We start from the raw sequence: 15,026 nt of genomic DNA on the forward strand, positions 1-15,026 counted from the left end.
CTCCTATACATCCCCCAAAGCCCTGGCCCCTAAGCCCCTGCCTCTTCGCTGGTGAACTCCTATACATCCTCCAAAGCTCTGGCCCCCAAGCCCCTGCCTCTTCCCAGGTGAACGCCTTCCTATATATCCCCCAAAGCCCTGGCCCCTAAGCTCCTGCCTCTTCCCAGGTGAACTCCTTCCTATACATCCCCCAAAGCCCTGGCCCCTAAGCTCCTGCCTCTTCCCAGGTGAACTCCTTCCTATACATCCCCCAAAGCCCTGACCCATAAGCTCCTGCCTCTTCCCTGGTGAACTCCTATACATCCCCATCACTTTGCCCTCCAAGTCTCTGGCTCCTCTGAGTGCAGGTGCCCCAGGCAGCCCCACTGCTCCTCTGCTCCCCAGCTCTGCACCCCCACTGGTCTGCCTCACCCCAGGCTGCAGGGGAGGTCATGGGCCTAGTTCCTTATGCGTGGTGTCCCTGCAGAGTCCGGAAACATCTGCCGAATGAAGAGGGGAGTGTGGAAGAACTGGGGGAGAAGGGAGGGCCTGAGACCCGCCCCCGGTCTCTTCACTGCCCCAGGCCCTGCTCAGCCTCCACTCCCACTCCGGCACCAGGCCGCCAGCCTCGGAATGCCATGTAGGCACCCACCTACCCCGGGAGCCCCCACAAAGCCGGTCTTTGTGAGTTCAGACTCTGGAAGAAGTTCCAAACCCTCAGTTGCCCTCTGAGGTCAGGGCAGACATGGGAGTTACTGGAGGGGCTGCCCCTGCCCCCTGACCTTGGTCACCAGACCCTGGCTCTGCACAGGCCTGGGCCAGAAGAGGAGTGCTGTTGACTCAGCGCTGCATGGCAGGCCCTAGCACATGGTGACATGTGCCCATGTGGCCATCCACACTGGGTACTGGGCAGGTTGACTGTTTTGCAGAAGAGACCACAAAAGCCCAGAGAGGCTGAGCCACTTCTGCAGGGCCACACAGCAATGCAGTGACTGCTGGCTCCCAACGCCCCTTAACCCCAACTCCCTCTGCCTTCCCCACCGAACGCCCTCAACTGACCCTGAGTCTTAGAGGAGAACCCTGATATTTAGGGCCTGCTCCCAGTTCTGGCCTCCGCAGCAAGCAAATGAACAATGATGTGCCTCAGTTTCCCCATCTGAAATACGGGAAGATCGGAACTAGCTTTGTCTTGGGGTAGAAGCTTGTGACCAATTCCCAATGTCTCCCAAGCTGTGAGCTTCCTCTGTGAAAGGCTGCAGCCACTGCCTGGAGTTCTGCCCCTCGGTGCCCGCCTCAGCTCTGTGAACTCACAGACCGAGTTGTAGCTCAGTGAGAGTCCCTACGCAAAAAAAGAGGCCACACATGGCCAGGTGTGGTGGCTCACACCTGTAATCCCGCACTTCGGGAGGCCAAGGTGGGAGAATCAGTTGAGGTCAGGAGTTCAAGACCAGCCTTGGAGACATGATGAAACCCCATCTCTGCTAAAAATACAAAAATTAGCCAGGCATGGTATTGGGCGCCTGTAGTCCCAGCTACTTGGGGGTCTGAGACAGGAGAATCACTTGAACCCAGAAGGTGGAGTTTGCAGTCAGCTGAGATCGCGCCACTGGACTCCAGCCTGGGCAACACAGTGAAACTCTATCTCAAAACAAACAAACAAACAAACAAAAAAACATGCCTGCAGATTTCAAGAGGGAGCTCCCGAACCCCTCGGTCCAGCCTCCCCAGTTCATAGACGAACAAGCCGTGAGGGCTCTAAGAGGAAAAGTCCTTTCTCTGCATCTGGGGATGAGGCCCCTGGACGCTGGAGCCCACGTCTTTCTGCCCATTTCAGGAGCTGTGTGACCCCAGGCAGGGCTGTGCCCCTCTCTGGGCCTTGACTTTCCCATCTGTGAGTCCTGAGGCTGGAGAAGGTGATTCGGGAGGGGAGTCGGGCCTGTTTACAGCTTCAGGAAGGGCCTGGGCTCCCAAGAGCAGCCCTCACCCCTGCAAGGCCAACAGGAAGAGGGGCGGGTGCCGGCAGCTGTGACCTCCCTCCTTGATATTCCTAAGACCATGGGGCAGCCCGGGGACCTGCTGACACCTGGGGCGGCCCAGCTGCCTGGCCTTCCCCTTCCTCCGCCCTGACCCATTGTTCTGCCAGAAACCTCCCATCCAGGCAGCCAGACGGGGATGACCGCTCTCCCAGGGGAATGGGCCGAGGACCAAAATAAACCCGGGTCTTCCTTCCTGCAGGAGGTGGTGTGGCGGCTGTATCATCCCTTACAGGGCAGGGACCTTCCCAGGGACTGCCTGGGGCCTAGGGGCATCGCCCTCCAAATGCCAGGGCACCCTGCTATGGTCACACGCACACACAGCCAGCGAGCTACAGGGTCTGGGAATCAGGTGTGATTCATTCAGGGGCTCAGCGAGCATGTCTGGAGCACCAGCTGTCCTGGGGCAGAAGCTTGTGGCCCAACCCCAATGTCCTGAGCCAGCGACATGTGCCTGTTCGTCATTCCCACCTGGCACGGGGCAGGTTGCCTGTTTTGCAAAAGAGACTGAAAAGGCAGGCCGGGCGCAGTGGCTCATGCCTGTAATCCCAGCACTTTGGGAGGCCGAGGCGGGTGGATCACGAGGTCAAGAGATCGAGACCATCCTGGTCAACATGGTGAAACCCCGTCTCTACTAAAAATACAAAAAATTAGCTGGGCATGGTGGTGTGTGCCTGTAATCCCAGCTACTCAGGAGGCTGAGGCAGGAGAATTGCCTGAACCCAGGAGACGGAGGTTGTGGTGAGCCGAGATTGCACCATTGCACTCCAGCCTGGGTAACCTGAGTGAAACTCCATCTCAAAAAAAAAAAGAAAAGGCACCGGGGATACGGCAGGCATCAAAAGAGATCCCATCCCTGCCTTGCTGGGGCCCTGTCTTCTCGACCCCAAACTGCCTCCTCATTACAGAATCATCTGGGCCGAGCCTGGTAGCTCAGGCCTGTAATCCCAACGCTTTGGGAGGCCAAGTCGGGAGGATCGCTTGAACTGGGGAGTTCCAAGACCAGCCTGGGCAACATAGCGAGATCCTATCTACAAATGTTTTTTTAAAATTCGCCGGACATAGAGGTGCGAGCCTGTGGTCCCAGCTACTCGGGAGGATGAGAGGGGGAAGATCGCTTGAACCCAGGAGGCTGAGGCAGCAGTGAGTTATGATCACACCGCTGCATTCCAGCCTGGGCAACAGAGCAAGACCCTGTCTCGAAAGAAGAAAAAAGGCCAGGTGCAGTGGCTCATGCCTGTAATCCCAGCACTTTGGGAGGCTGAGGTGGGCGGATCACTTGAGGTCAGGAGCTGGAGACCAGCCTGGCCACCATGGTAAAAGCCCGCCTCTACTAAAAATTAAAAAAATTAGCTGGGTGTGGTGGTGCGCACCTGTAATCCCAGCTACTATGGAGGCTCAGGCAGGAGGATCGTTTGAACCTGGGAGGCGAAGGTTGCAGTGAGCCAAGGCCTTACCATCGCACTCTAGCCTGGGCAACAGAGTGAGACTCTGTCTCAAAAAAAAAAAAAAAAAAACAGTCTGACGGCTCCCCAGACATCTAAACACGAAGTTACCATAGGACCCAGCAATGTCATTGTGGGGGATCTATCCAAGAGAAATGCAAGCATGCGCCACGCAAACACTTGATTTGCACATGGCGCTTCACAGCAGCACAACCCAGCGTAGCCTGAAAGTGGAAGGAACCCAAATGTCCACATGTCCATTAATGGGTGAATGAATAAACACAATGAGATCCGTCCAAACAATGGAATATTCTCTAGCCATAAAAGGAGAGAGGCTCACACATAAGCGTGGATGCACCTTGAGGGCTTCATTCCCAGTGACAGAAGCCAGGCGCTCAAGGCCACACAGAGTGTGACCCACTTCTATGAAATGGCCAGGACAGGCCCGTCCACAGGGACAGAAAGCAGATTACTGGGTGCTGGGGACTGGAAGAGGGGAAAATGGAAAGGGATTGCTAAAATGGGGACCAGGTTTTTTTGGGGGAGGGTGATAGTGGAATGTTCTGGAATGAGAGATTGGTGATGGTAACATAACCAATTCTGGTTATGACTTGTACACTTTAAAACAGTGAATGGTCAGAGGCGGTGGCTCATGCCTGTAATCCTAGCATTTTGGGAGGCAGAGGCAGGAGGATCACTTGAGGCTAGGAGTTCAAGACCAGCCTGGCCAACACAGTGAGACCTGGACTCAACTGAAAAAAACAAACAACAGAATTTAAAAGAGTAACTTTTGGCTGGGCACAGTGGCTCACACCTGTAATCCCACCATTTTGGGAGGTCGTGGCAGGTACATCACCTGAGGTCAGGAGTACCAGACCAGCCTGACCAACAAGGTGAAACCCCGCCTCTACTAAAAATACAAAAATTAGCTGGGCGCGGTGGCGGGCGCCTGTAATCCCAGCTACTCAGGAGACTGAGGCAGGAGAATCACCTGAACCCGGGAGGCAGAGGTTGCAATGAGTCGAGATTGTGCCACTGCACTCCAGCCTGGGCAACAAGAGCAAAACTCCGTCAAAAAAAAAAAAAAAACAAAAACAAAAAAAAACTGCTCCCTCTGCTGGAAAGAGGAGGTACCAGTAACCAATACACAGAAAACAGGTTAATTGGTTAATTTCAGGGAGAGAGATACGGGCCATGGGGGTGGGGGATGAAGGTCAGGGTGACCAGGAGGGCCTCTCTAGGAAGGGGCTGGGCCGGTGGGGCTGGTGGAGCCGGGCCCGCGATGACACAGTCTGTGGGAAGATGCTCCAGGCAGAGAGCACTGCCTGTGCAAAGGCCCTGGGGCAGGGCTGTGTCGTGCTTGTTACAGGAACAGCCAGGAGGCCTCAGCCCTGTCCGCAGCCCCCGTCCAGGTCCGTCCACAGCTCTGAGGTCTCCCTGCCGTGACCTCATGCATGGGGACAGCTTTCCCATCTGTAAAATGGGTCACCAGGCACCAATTCCCTGGCTCCCTGGACTCTTGCCTCAGCCCCTACATTCTTTCCCAGAACTGCTAGCCCTGGACTATGCCTCAGACTCTTGCCGGCTGCCACCCCCGTGTTTACTTTCTCATTTTTCTTTTCCTGGGGTGTGTGGGGGTGTGTGTGTGTGTGTGTGTGTGCGTGCGTGTGTGTGTGTGTGTGTGTGTGTTTGTGTTTCTAGCATTTCTAGTTTCACCATGTTGGCCAGGCTAGTCTCAAACTCCTGACCTCCAGTGATCCAGCTGCCTCGGCCTCCCAAAGTGCTGGGATTAGACATGAGCCACCACGCCTGGCATTTTGTTTTCTTTGTCTGAGACAAGTTCTTGCTCTGTAGCCCAGGCTGGAGTGCGGTGGCGTGATCATAGCGTACTGCAGCCCCGACCTCCTGGGCTCAAGTGACCCTCCTCCCTCAGCTTCCTGAAAAGCAAAAAAAAATTTTCTTGCTCAGCCCTGGCCTCCATCTCTATAAAAGAAAAAAAAATTTTTTTGAGACAGAGCCTCACTCTCGCCCAGGCTGGAGTGCAGTGGTGTAATCTTGGCTCACTGCAACCTCTACCTCCTGTGTTGAATCAATTCTTCTGCCTCAGCCTGCTGAGTAGCTGGGACTACAGGCACATGCCACCACACCTGGCTAATTTTTATATTTTTAGTAGAGATGGGGTTTCACCATGTTGGTCAGGCTGGCCTTGAACTCCTGACCTTGTGATCCGCCCACCTCAGCCTCCCAAAGTGCTGGGATTACAGGCGTGAGCCACTGCACGCGGCGCAGATTTTTGTATTTTTACTAGAGAAGGGGTTTGGCCATGTCGGCCAGGCTGGTCTCGAACTTCTGGCCTCAAGTGATCCACCCTTCTCGACCTCCCACATTGCGGCCTGAGTCACCTCGCCCAGCCTTAACTGTAAGTTTAATACTCTCACATTAAATAATGCCTTTGTTTAACAACCAGATAGCAAAATTCCCGAAAACACAGGAGGCGGCTCTCGTGAGCTGGCTGCAATTATGCCACAAGTCCATGGCAGCCCCACCCCTGTCCCATGAATTCTTCATGCCTGTCACAGAGAGCGTCAATAATTGATGGGCCTGCTGAGCAGGGCCACGCCAGCCGCTCCATCTGCCTTGTCTCAGCCCTGGCTGCGCTTCAGGGGCCCGGGGCGGCCTCAGGCCTCTTCCCACTGAGGCCACTTCTCCCAGGTCTCATCCCAATGCAGGACCCACCACCAACTCCCAGGCTCCCACTGCACCAAGCCCTTTAAGATCCATGACTTACGGCCGGGCGCGGTGGTTCACGCCATAATCCCAGCACTTTGGGTGGCCATGGTGGGCAGATCACGAGGTCAGGAGATCGAGGTTGAGGCTACAGTGTTACAATGGTACCCCTGCAGCCTCCTGAGTAGCTGGGACTATATGTATGTGCCACCATGCCTGGTTAATTTTTTAATTTTTTTGTAGAGATGGGGTCTTGCTATATTGCCCAGGCTGGTCTCAAACTCTTGGGCTCAAGCGATCTGCCTTGGCCTCCCAAAGTGCTGGGATTACAGGCATGAGCCACCATGTCTGGCCAGTGTCCATTTTATTTAATTTTATTTATTTATTTATTTTTTGAGACGGAGTTTTGTTCTTGTTACCCAGGCTGGAGTGCGATGGCGTGATCTCAGCTCACCACAGCCTCCATCTCCCAGGTTCAAGTGAGTCTCCTGCCTCAGCCTCCCAAGTAGCTGGGATTACAGGCATGTGCCACCATGCCTGGCTAATTTTTTATTTTTAGTAGAGACGGGTTTCTCCATGTTGGTCAGGCTGGTCTCAAACTCTCAACCTCAGGTGACCCGCCCCCCTTGGCCTCCCAAAGTGCTGGGATTACAGGCGTGAGCCACTGTTCTGGCCCATTTTATTTTTTATTTATTTATAATTTGAGACGGAGTCTTACTCTGGTGCCCAAGGCTGGAGTGCAATGGTGTGATCTTGGCTCACTGCAACCTCCACCTCCTGGGTTCACACCATCCTCCTGCCTCTGCCTCCCAAGTAGCTGGGATTACAGGTGCTCGCCACCATGCTCAGCTAATTTTTCTATTTTTAGTAGAGACAGGGTTTCACGATGTTAGCCAGGTTGGCCTCAAACTCCTGGGATCAAGTGATCCTCCTGCCTCGGCCTCCCAAAGTGCTGGGATGACAGGCGTGAGCTGCCACACGTGGCCAGTGTCCATTTTAGTTGTGGCAAAAGAGAGGGGAATCTGCTGGCCCAGGTTGGGGGTGACATCAGTTATTCTCAAACTGGGTTCCCCAGAACCCTCAGGACCACCCCACGGATGGGCAGGGTCCAGCCACCTGCTGGGTTGTGACGAGGAGCCTGGACACCTTCACCGGTGGCCAAACTTTCACTGAAGAAAGGGCTTGGGGGCCAAACATGAATATCAGGTACCCACAGCCCATGGATCTGCAGAGGAGGGGACAGACTTGCCTCGGCCTGAGCAAAAGATTCTTACAGTGCACAGAAGCCTAGGGCCACCTGGGAGGAGGTGCATGCAGCCCCTAAATATGTCCCAGTGCAACCCACTTCTTACCTCCCCCACAGCCTCCATCCTGGTCCCCTCGTCCTGTGGCACCATCCTCCATGCCCCCATCTATCCTTCCTGTAGCAGCCAGAGAGTGCCATGACCACCTGAGTCAGGTTTCATCCCTCCCCTGCCCACCACCCTCCATGGCTCCCACCTCCCTTGGGGTCAAAGCCAAGTGTTCCCGGCAGCCCACAAGACCCTACACACCTTGCCTGTTCCTTCCCTGCCCTCCCCTCCTCCCTCTCTCACCCTCCTCACTGCTCGAGCCCCACCAGCCTCCTTGCTGCTCCTCCAACACCCAGGCACGGTCCTGCCCCAGGGCCTTTGCACCACCTGTGCCCTCTGCCTGAGCTGCCCTTCCCCCAGGTCTCCACATGGCTGTTTCTTTCTTGTCATCCAGGCCTGGGCGGACATGCCGCCTCTTCAAGAGACCCTCCCAGATCCCCCATCTATTTTATTTATGTATATATTTAAAAAAATTTTTTTTTTGATACGGAATTTCACACTCTGTTACCCAGATTGGAGTGCAGTGGCATGATCTTGGCTCACTGCAACCTCTGCCTCCAGGGTTTAAGTGATCCTTCTGCCTCGGCCTTCCAAGTAGCTGGGATTACAGACACCCACCACCACACTCAGCTCATTTTTATATTTTTAGTAGAGATGGGGTTTTGCCACGTTGGCCAGGCTGGTCTTGAACTCCTGACCTCAGGTGAGCCACCCACCTACCTCCAAAGTTCTGGAATTGCGGGCGTGAGCCATGGCACCTGGCCAATTCTCTTCTTTTTCTTTGAGACAGGGTCTCACTCCCGTTGCCCAGGCTAGAATGCAGTGGCGTGATCTCGGCTCACTGCAGCCTCAACCTCCCTGGGCTCAGGTGATCCTCCCACCTCAGCCTCCCAAGTAGCTGTGACTACAGGTGCACGCCACCATGCCTGGCTTTTTTTTTTTTTTTTTTTTGTCTTTAAGTAGAGACAGGGTTTTGCCATGTTGCCCAGGCTGGGAAATTCTCTAGAAGGACCTGCAAATTTGTGGTTATGAGGAAACTGAGTCAGAGAGGGCCAGGAGCTTGCCTGTTTATAAAGCAGTAACGTGGCAGAATCGGAATTTGAACCCAGCCTTTAAACCAGCGCAATCCTTTCCTCGTCCCAGCCCACTGCATATTTGGGGTTCAAGTCTCCTCTCCTAGAGCCCACCCTAGAGGGGAAGTGTCGAAGCTTTAGGAAGCTTCTGGAAGCATTGTGTCCTGTTGTCCCCTCCTCGGGCCTTTGACAACGTCTTGCCACCCCTCAAAGCACCCTCCCTCCCCCTAGTTATCTCAGCCTCTTTCCACAAGAAAAAGGAGATGACCAGTCCTGTTGGACAGATGGGGAAACTGAGGCCTAGAAGCTGGGGATTTACAAGACGCCAAGAACTCTGCTAGAGGTACCTGGGTCAAAGCTTGGGCAGGTGTGATTTCAGGGAGGTCGTCTGCTGAGGTGTGTCGGGGTGCTGGGAAGGGGCGGGCACCCTGCGGAACTGGGCCTCGGTTCCTGCCCCTCTCTGCCTCCTCGAGCCCCTCCTGGTCTGTAATGCCTCAGGCTGTACCTGGGCAGGTGTGAGTCACTTTTTAGGGCTGACTTCTCTCTGAGCTGAGTGTTTCCCTGACAACGGCTGTTCTGTCCTCAAGGCACCCTCTCTTGGCCCCATTGGACAGACAGGGACACTGAGGCCTCCAGAACCCACCTTATTGAATTGTCAATCAAAAGACCCCTCACCCACCCGGGCTGACCCCTGGGGGAACGGGGATGAGGAGAAACTGAGGCTCTGGGAAAACCTGACCAGTGGTCCCAGGCCACACAGCGGGAGGGGCCACACCGTGGGGCCTCAGACCTGTACCCATCTGCAGAGTCTCTTCCTTAGGGACCCCCTGGCACCCCACCATCAGATTAGGGTTCAAGTCCCCCCCCCAGGCCCGTATTTCTCCCAGGGGTCCAGGCACTCACCCAGCACCTACACCCCAGGCTGCTCCAGCCTCTGTTCAGTGCTCTGTTCACCCAGGTGTTTGTGTGGCTGGAGGCAGCCCTTTGTTCACGGTTTCCATAGGTACAGCCCTGGGTGGGCCCCTCCTCCGCCCCTCCCACCCCCTGCCTGTGCAGGTCCTGGCCCGGCCTGTCCTGGGAGCTTGTTAGGTTTCAAAATTGGCGCCCTCAGAACTGCGGTGGTGGCGGAGGGCACAGCCCGTGCAAAGACCCTGAGGCGGGACCTCACCTGGGGTGAGGAACAGGAGGAGGCCCGCGTGGCTGGGGGTTATGAGCAGGGCCTGTATCTGGTGGGATCCCCCAGCAGCCCTCAGCTGGGGAGTTGTGACCCGCTCCTATTTTACAGACAAGGAAACAGGCTCAGAAGAATTGAAAAATTGGTTCAAGGTGCCATGCGGGTCCAGAGCTCAAACCTCGATTTGTCCAAGCTCTGTCACCACCAGGCTGACCCCAGGGGGCCTCCCGGGGCGTTCACCGTCCCCAGCTGAGCTGGGACGGGCTCAGGAAAAAACCTCTGGTGGCCTGTTTACACCTGGGGCTGCTCCTCCCCCAGCCCTTCCCCCCACCATAGAGAAGGATGCAGAGAAAATAGATTCCGTGTGCCTCTGTCCCCACCGCCCTGGCCCAACAACGGAAGCATTGGCCTCTTTCTAGCCCTTAGTTTACCCTCAGGAAATGAGCCCAGTTCCACTTCACAGAAAAGGCCAGGAGGCGACAGATGTGCATCGGATCACCTGCCAATTACCTTGGCAGCGACGGTCCCAGTTCACAGCTGGCAAAACTGAGGCCGAGGCCCCACAGGCCACTTGGGAGCTCGCTAGGGGCTGGTCTGGGTGGGCCTGGGCGGGCAGGCCTGGGCCTGGCTCCCCGTCACCGATGCCTGGTTTGGCCAGAAGCTACAGTCATGCCCACCTCCGCACGGCTGGCCCGGCTGCCCACCCCTGGAATGCCCTCGGGGCTCTGGAAGCTGGCCTGAGCACCTGCAGCCCTGTAGTTAAAGGGGCAAAGTCCAGCAGAGTCGAGGTGGGGGGGTGGGGATGCTGGTCCCAGAGCAGAGCCCAACGCCAAGGGGGGTCAATTGAGACTCAACCTGCCTCCCCCTAACCTATACAGCGACAGTGACAGAGAGTCAGAGGGAAACTGAGGCAGGAATACCGACAGACAGACGATGGGGTGCAGAGGCATTATCGGGCGAGAGAGACAGAGGGCGGCCAGGTGGCCCCCGGGATGCGCTGAAACGGGGGGCGCCCCGGCCCTGCTCGCTCACCTGCTCTTGGAGCAGAGTCCGTGCGTCCGACCGTCCGGGGTCCGTCCAGCCGCCTCCGTGGGCCGGGGCAGTTGCCGGGGCGGTGGGAGCAGCGCCGGAGCCGTGGCCGGGGCCGGGGCGGGACGGGCAGTTCGGCCCCGCCCTCCACTGGCCTCGCCCCTCAACAGGCCCCGCCCCTCCCCGCCCCGCCCGCGCGAAAGGGACCGGAGGGTTGCCAGGCGTGGGGGGCGGGCCGAGCGCGCCGGATTAGCCAATGGCAGCGCGGGCGCTGTACAAAGAGGCCAATGGGAGCAGGGCATTGCGACGGAGAGGGGGAGGACGGGGAAGGGGCGGAGCCTGGGGCGGGGTCAGGCGGCTCTGGGGGATTCCTCCGGAATCGCGAAGGGGCCCGGATGCGGGGGCGAGGCTGTCGTGGAGGCGCTGGTCACAGAAAGGGGAAGAGATAAGACTATGAGGCAGAAAGAGAACCTGGGGAGGGAGGCACAGAGACCCCACAGGGAGAGAGCAGGGAGCCAAAAGCCAAAACAGACCGACCACGTGTTTCTGCACGGGCCCCTTCCTCCTCCTGGGGCTCAGTTTACCCACCTGGGTCATAGAAATTTAGGCAGAAGGATGTTTCTCAAAGTACGGCCTCGGGGAACCGTTCGCATCAGAAAGATCTGGGAGCCCCTTTAAAAATGCAGATTCCAGCAAGGTGTGGTGGCTCAGGCCTGGAATCCCAGCACTGAGAGACCAAGGCAGAAGAATCCCTTGAATCCAGCAGTTTGCAACCAGCCTGGGCAGCATAGGGAGACCCTGTCTCTACAGAAAAATAAAAATAAAAATAAAAAAATAAAAAGTTATAGCTGGGCATGGTGGTGCGTGCGCCTGTAATCCCAGCTACTCAGGAGGCTGAAGCAGGAGAATTGCTTGAACCCAGGAGGCGCAGGTTGCGGTGAGCCGAGATCGCGCCGTTGCACTCCAGCCTGGGTAACAAGAGCGAAACTCCGTCTCAATAAAATAAAATAAAAAGTTAAAAATACAGATTCCTGTGCCACCAGAAGGGATGAATCTGACCCAGGTTTGTGGGGCTATAGATAGGTCTTTGGGGTGAGGTGGACGGCACCTGGAGACCCCACCAGAGGATCCCGAAGGTCCAGCCTCGATTTCCGTAGGAATGAGCTTGAAGGACACACGGGAACCTCCCAGCTGCGCAGCTCCAGCTGGGCTCCCCCAGGGAGGATGCAGCTGTTGCGTCCTGGGAACCAGGCCCTGGAGCGGCTCCCAGCTCCCCTGCAGCTCTGTTTCCGCCCTGCAGCCCCAACGCTGGATCCGCATTACGGCTAGGGCCAGGGAGCCCATAGCAACGCCGCTGCTTTTTCCTCCAGGAAACCAGACGACACATTGTTGAGGGCCTGTGGTATGTCCTCAGCTGCACACCGGATTCAGGAAGACTGGGGCGCAGGCCTCAGGAGGCAAAAGTAAGTTCAATATCTCATTGGCCAGTCGCAGTGGCTCACGCCTGTAATCCCTGCACTTTGGGAGGCCTAAGTGGGCGGATCACCTGAGGTCAGAAGTTGGAGACCAGCCCGGCCAACATGGTGAAACCCCGTCTTTACTAAAAATACGAAAATGGGCCGGGTGTGGTGGCACATGCCTGTAATTCCAACTACTAGGGAGGCTGAGGCAGGGGAATCGCTTGAACCCTGGAGAGGAGGTTGCAATGAGCCGAGATCAGGCCATTGCACTCCAGCCTGGGCAACAGAGCAAAATTCCATCTCAAAAAATTAAAAATAATAAAAAAATCAGCTGGGTGTGGTGGTGCACACCTGCAGTCCTAGCTACTCTGGAGGCTGAGGCAGAGAATCACTTTGTTGGAAATAGATGCTGGGTGCCGCAAAGAAAAATTAGCACCAAGACAAAGGATCTTTCAGCAACACAATTTCTACTTCCTGGGCTGCAGGGAGGGTACTCCCGATAGCCATCGTGCCAGAAGAGTACAAAGAACAAAGGGAATACACAGACATTTCTTCCTTATGCATTTGGGGTTGTCCTTACTGCTGTGCCTGATCTCCGTTGGCTGGAGCCAGACCTCACAATCTAAACTAAAACGTGATTGGCTAACAACTTAAAACTTTTTTAGGGCCGGGCGCGGTGGCTCAGGCCTATAATCCCAGCACTTTGGGAGGCAGAGATGGGTGGATCATGAGGTCAAGAGATCGAGACCATCCTGGTCAACATGGTGAAACCCCATCTCTACTAAAAATACAAAAATTAGCTGGGCATGGTGGCGCGTGCCTGTAATCCCAGCTACTCGGGAGGCTGAGGCAGGAGAATTGCTTGAACCCAGGAGACGGAGGTTGCGGTGAGCCGAGATCGTATCACTGCACTCCAGCCTGGGTAACAAGAGCGGAACTCCGTCTAAAAATAAACAGGTAAAAGCAATGGAGAGACGTGACATGCCTGTGAGCACGTCCAGCACAGATATCTTGATTAAAGTACAAGGACATAGAATGTACTACGTGCCTGTAAGCATGGCATGTCCAACAGCTACATAGGACAGGGCATCACAAAGTTATTAGCACACTTGCTCTTTAACAAGAAAACTTTAAAAAGGAACCATTCTTCTTCCCGCAACTTGAACTTTGGTGGAGGCAGAGATTGCAGTGGACCAAGATCATGGCACTGCACTGTCGCCCAGCCTGGGCCACAGAGCAAGATTCCATCTCAAAAAATGAAAAATACAAAAATGCAAAAAAATCAGGCAGGCGTGGTGGTTCACGCCTGTAGTCCCAGCTACCTGGGAGACTGAGGCATGTGAATCACTGGAACCCAGGAGGCAGAGGTTGCATGGAGTTGATATCACGGCACTGGGCGACTCCATCTCAAAAAACAAAACAAAACAAAAACCTCCTGATTTCATTTTGGAGGAGGAGACTGAGGCCAGGAGAGAGGAAGTCACTTCCCTGAGGTCACATAGGCACAAGTTGGTGGTCAGGAGTGACTGTCCCATTTCACAGATGATGAAATGGAGCCCCAGAGGGAGGACGTGATCGGTCCCAGGCCACACAGCCAGGATGGGGGAGGGGTGAGATTAGGACCTGATTGGATCTGACTGTGGTGTTGTGTCTACAGCTCCTCTCGGCAGCCCCAGCTTGATCAAGGGGGTTTCCCCATCAGGGCAGGGGGACTGTGGGCATCTGAGCCTAGCATGATAGTGTGATTTGGCCTTTTTCACATCTCTCCATTGCTTTTACCTGTTTATTTTTAGACGGAGTTCCGCTCTTGTTACCCAGGCTGGAGTGCAGTGATACGATCTCGGCTCACCGCAACCTCCGTCTCCTGGGTTCAAGCAATTCTCCTGCCTCAGCCTCCCGAGTAGCTGGGATTACAGGCACGCGCCACCATGCCCAGCTAATTTTTGTATTTTTAGTAGAGACGAGGTTTCACCATGTTGACAGACAAAAAGTGTCTGTCTTTTTTTTCAGACACAAAGTCTCATTTTGTCATCCAGGCTGGAGTGCAGTGGTGCAATCACAGCTCACTTCGACCTCAACTTCCTGGGCTGGAGCAATCCTGTCACCTCGTAGCTGGGATCACAGGTGTGCACCACCATGCTCCGCTAATTAAAAAAAATTTTTTTTGACACATAGTTTCGCTCTTGTCTCCCAGGTTGGATTGCAGTGGTGCAATCTCGGCTCACCGTAGCCTCCGCCTCCTGGGTTCAAGCGATTCTCCTGCCTCAGCCTCCCGGGCAGCTGGGATTACAAACGTGTGCCACCAAACCCGGCTAATTTTGTATTTTTAGTAGAGATGGGGTTTCTCCATGTTGGTCAGGCTGGTCTTGAACTCTCAACCTCAGGTGATCCATTTGCCTTGGCCTCCCAAAGTACTGGGATTACAGGGGTGAGCCACCTGGCCAGGCCAATTTTTAATTTTTTTATAGAGATAAGGGAGGTCTCACTATGTTGGCCAGGCTGGTCTCAAACTCCTGGCCTCACGTGATCCTCCTGCCTCTGCCTCCCAAAGTGCTGGGGTTACAGGTGAGAGCCACCACACCTGGTCTCTTTTCTAGATCAGATGAGAAAGTTGGGGCTCTGGAGGGCTGGGGTTCAGCTGGGTGTGTGAGGGAGGGGTGATCTTGGCCAGGAGTGCAGGCTCACCGGGAGATGGGACTCAGCAAGAACAGGGGCTCTGCTGGGATTGGGCTCTGTCCACGGTAAGGGTGCAGC

General features: G+C 55.5%; 1 protein-coding gene and 1 long non-coding RNA gene across 4 annotated transcripts in view; one reads left to right on the forward strand and one right to left on the reverse strand.

Annotated features, from left to right (window-relative positions):
• Nucleotides 1-10,963, reverse strand: part of TNFAIP8L1 (TNF alpha induced protein 8 like 1) — a 24,387-nt gene extending 13,424 nt beyond the window's left edge. For 2 of the 3 annotated variants that reach the window (XR_004260951.1, XM_032252190.1), the window contains exon 1: nucleotides 10,816-10,963. The gene's annotated coding sequence lies outside the window, so the exon portion shown is untranslated. Of the gene's footprint in view, nucleotides 1-9,512; nucleotides 9,808-10,815 lie in introns of those variants that run through there. The other variant, XM_032252191.1, reaches the window with a different exon arrangement.
• Nucleotides 10,964-11,808: 845 nt separating this feature from the next.
• On the forward strand, nucleotides 11,809-14,313 carry LOC116532742. The gene is made up of 3 exons (XR_004260952.1): nucleotides 11,809-11,875; nucleotides 12,183-12,275; nucleotides 14,283-14,313. It is a non-coding gene; the product is annotated as an uncharacterized LOC116532742 (long non-coding RNA).
• Nucleotides 14,314-15,026: the final 713 nt, after the last annotated feature.

The sequence above is a fragment of the Sapajus apella genome, unplaced genomic scaffold, assembly GCF_009761245.1.
Source record: "Sapajus apella isolate SASKATOON/1434 unplaced genomic scaffold, GSC_monkey_1.0 scaffold77, whole genome shotgun sequence".
Classification (NCBI taxonomy): Eukaryota; Metazoa; Chordata; class Mammalia; order Primates; family Cebidae; genus Sapajus; species Sapajus apella.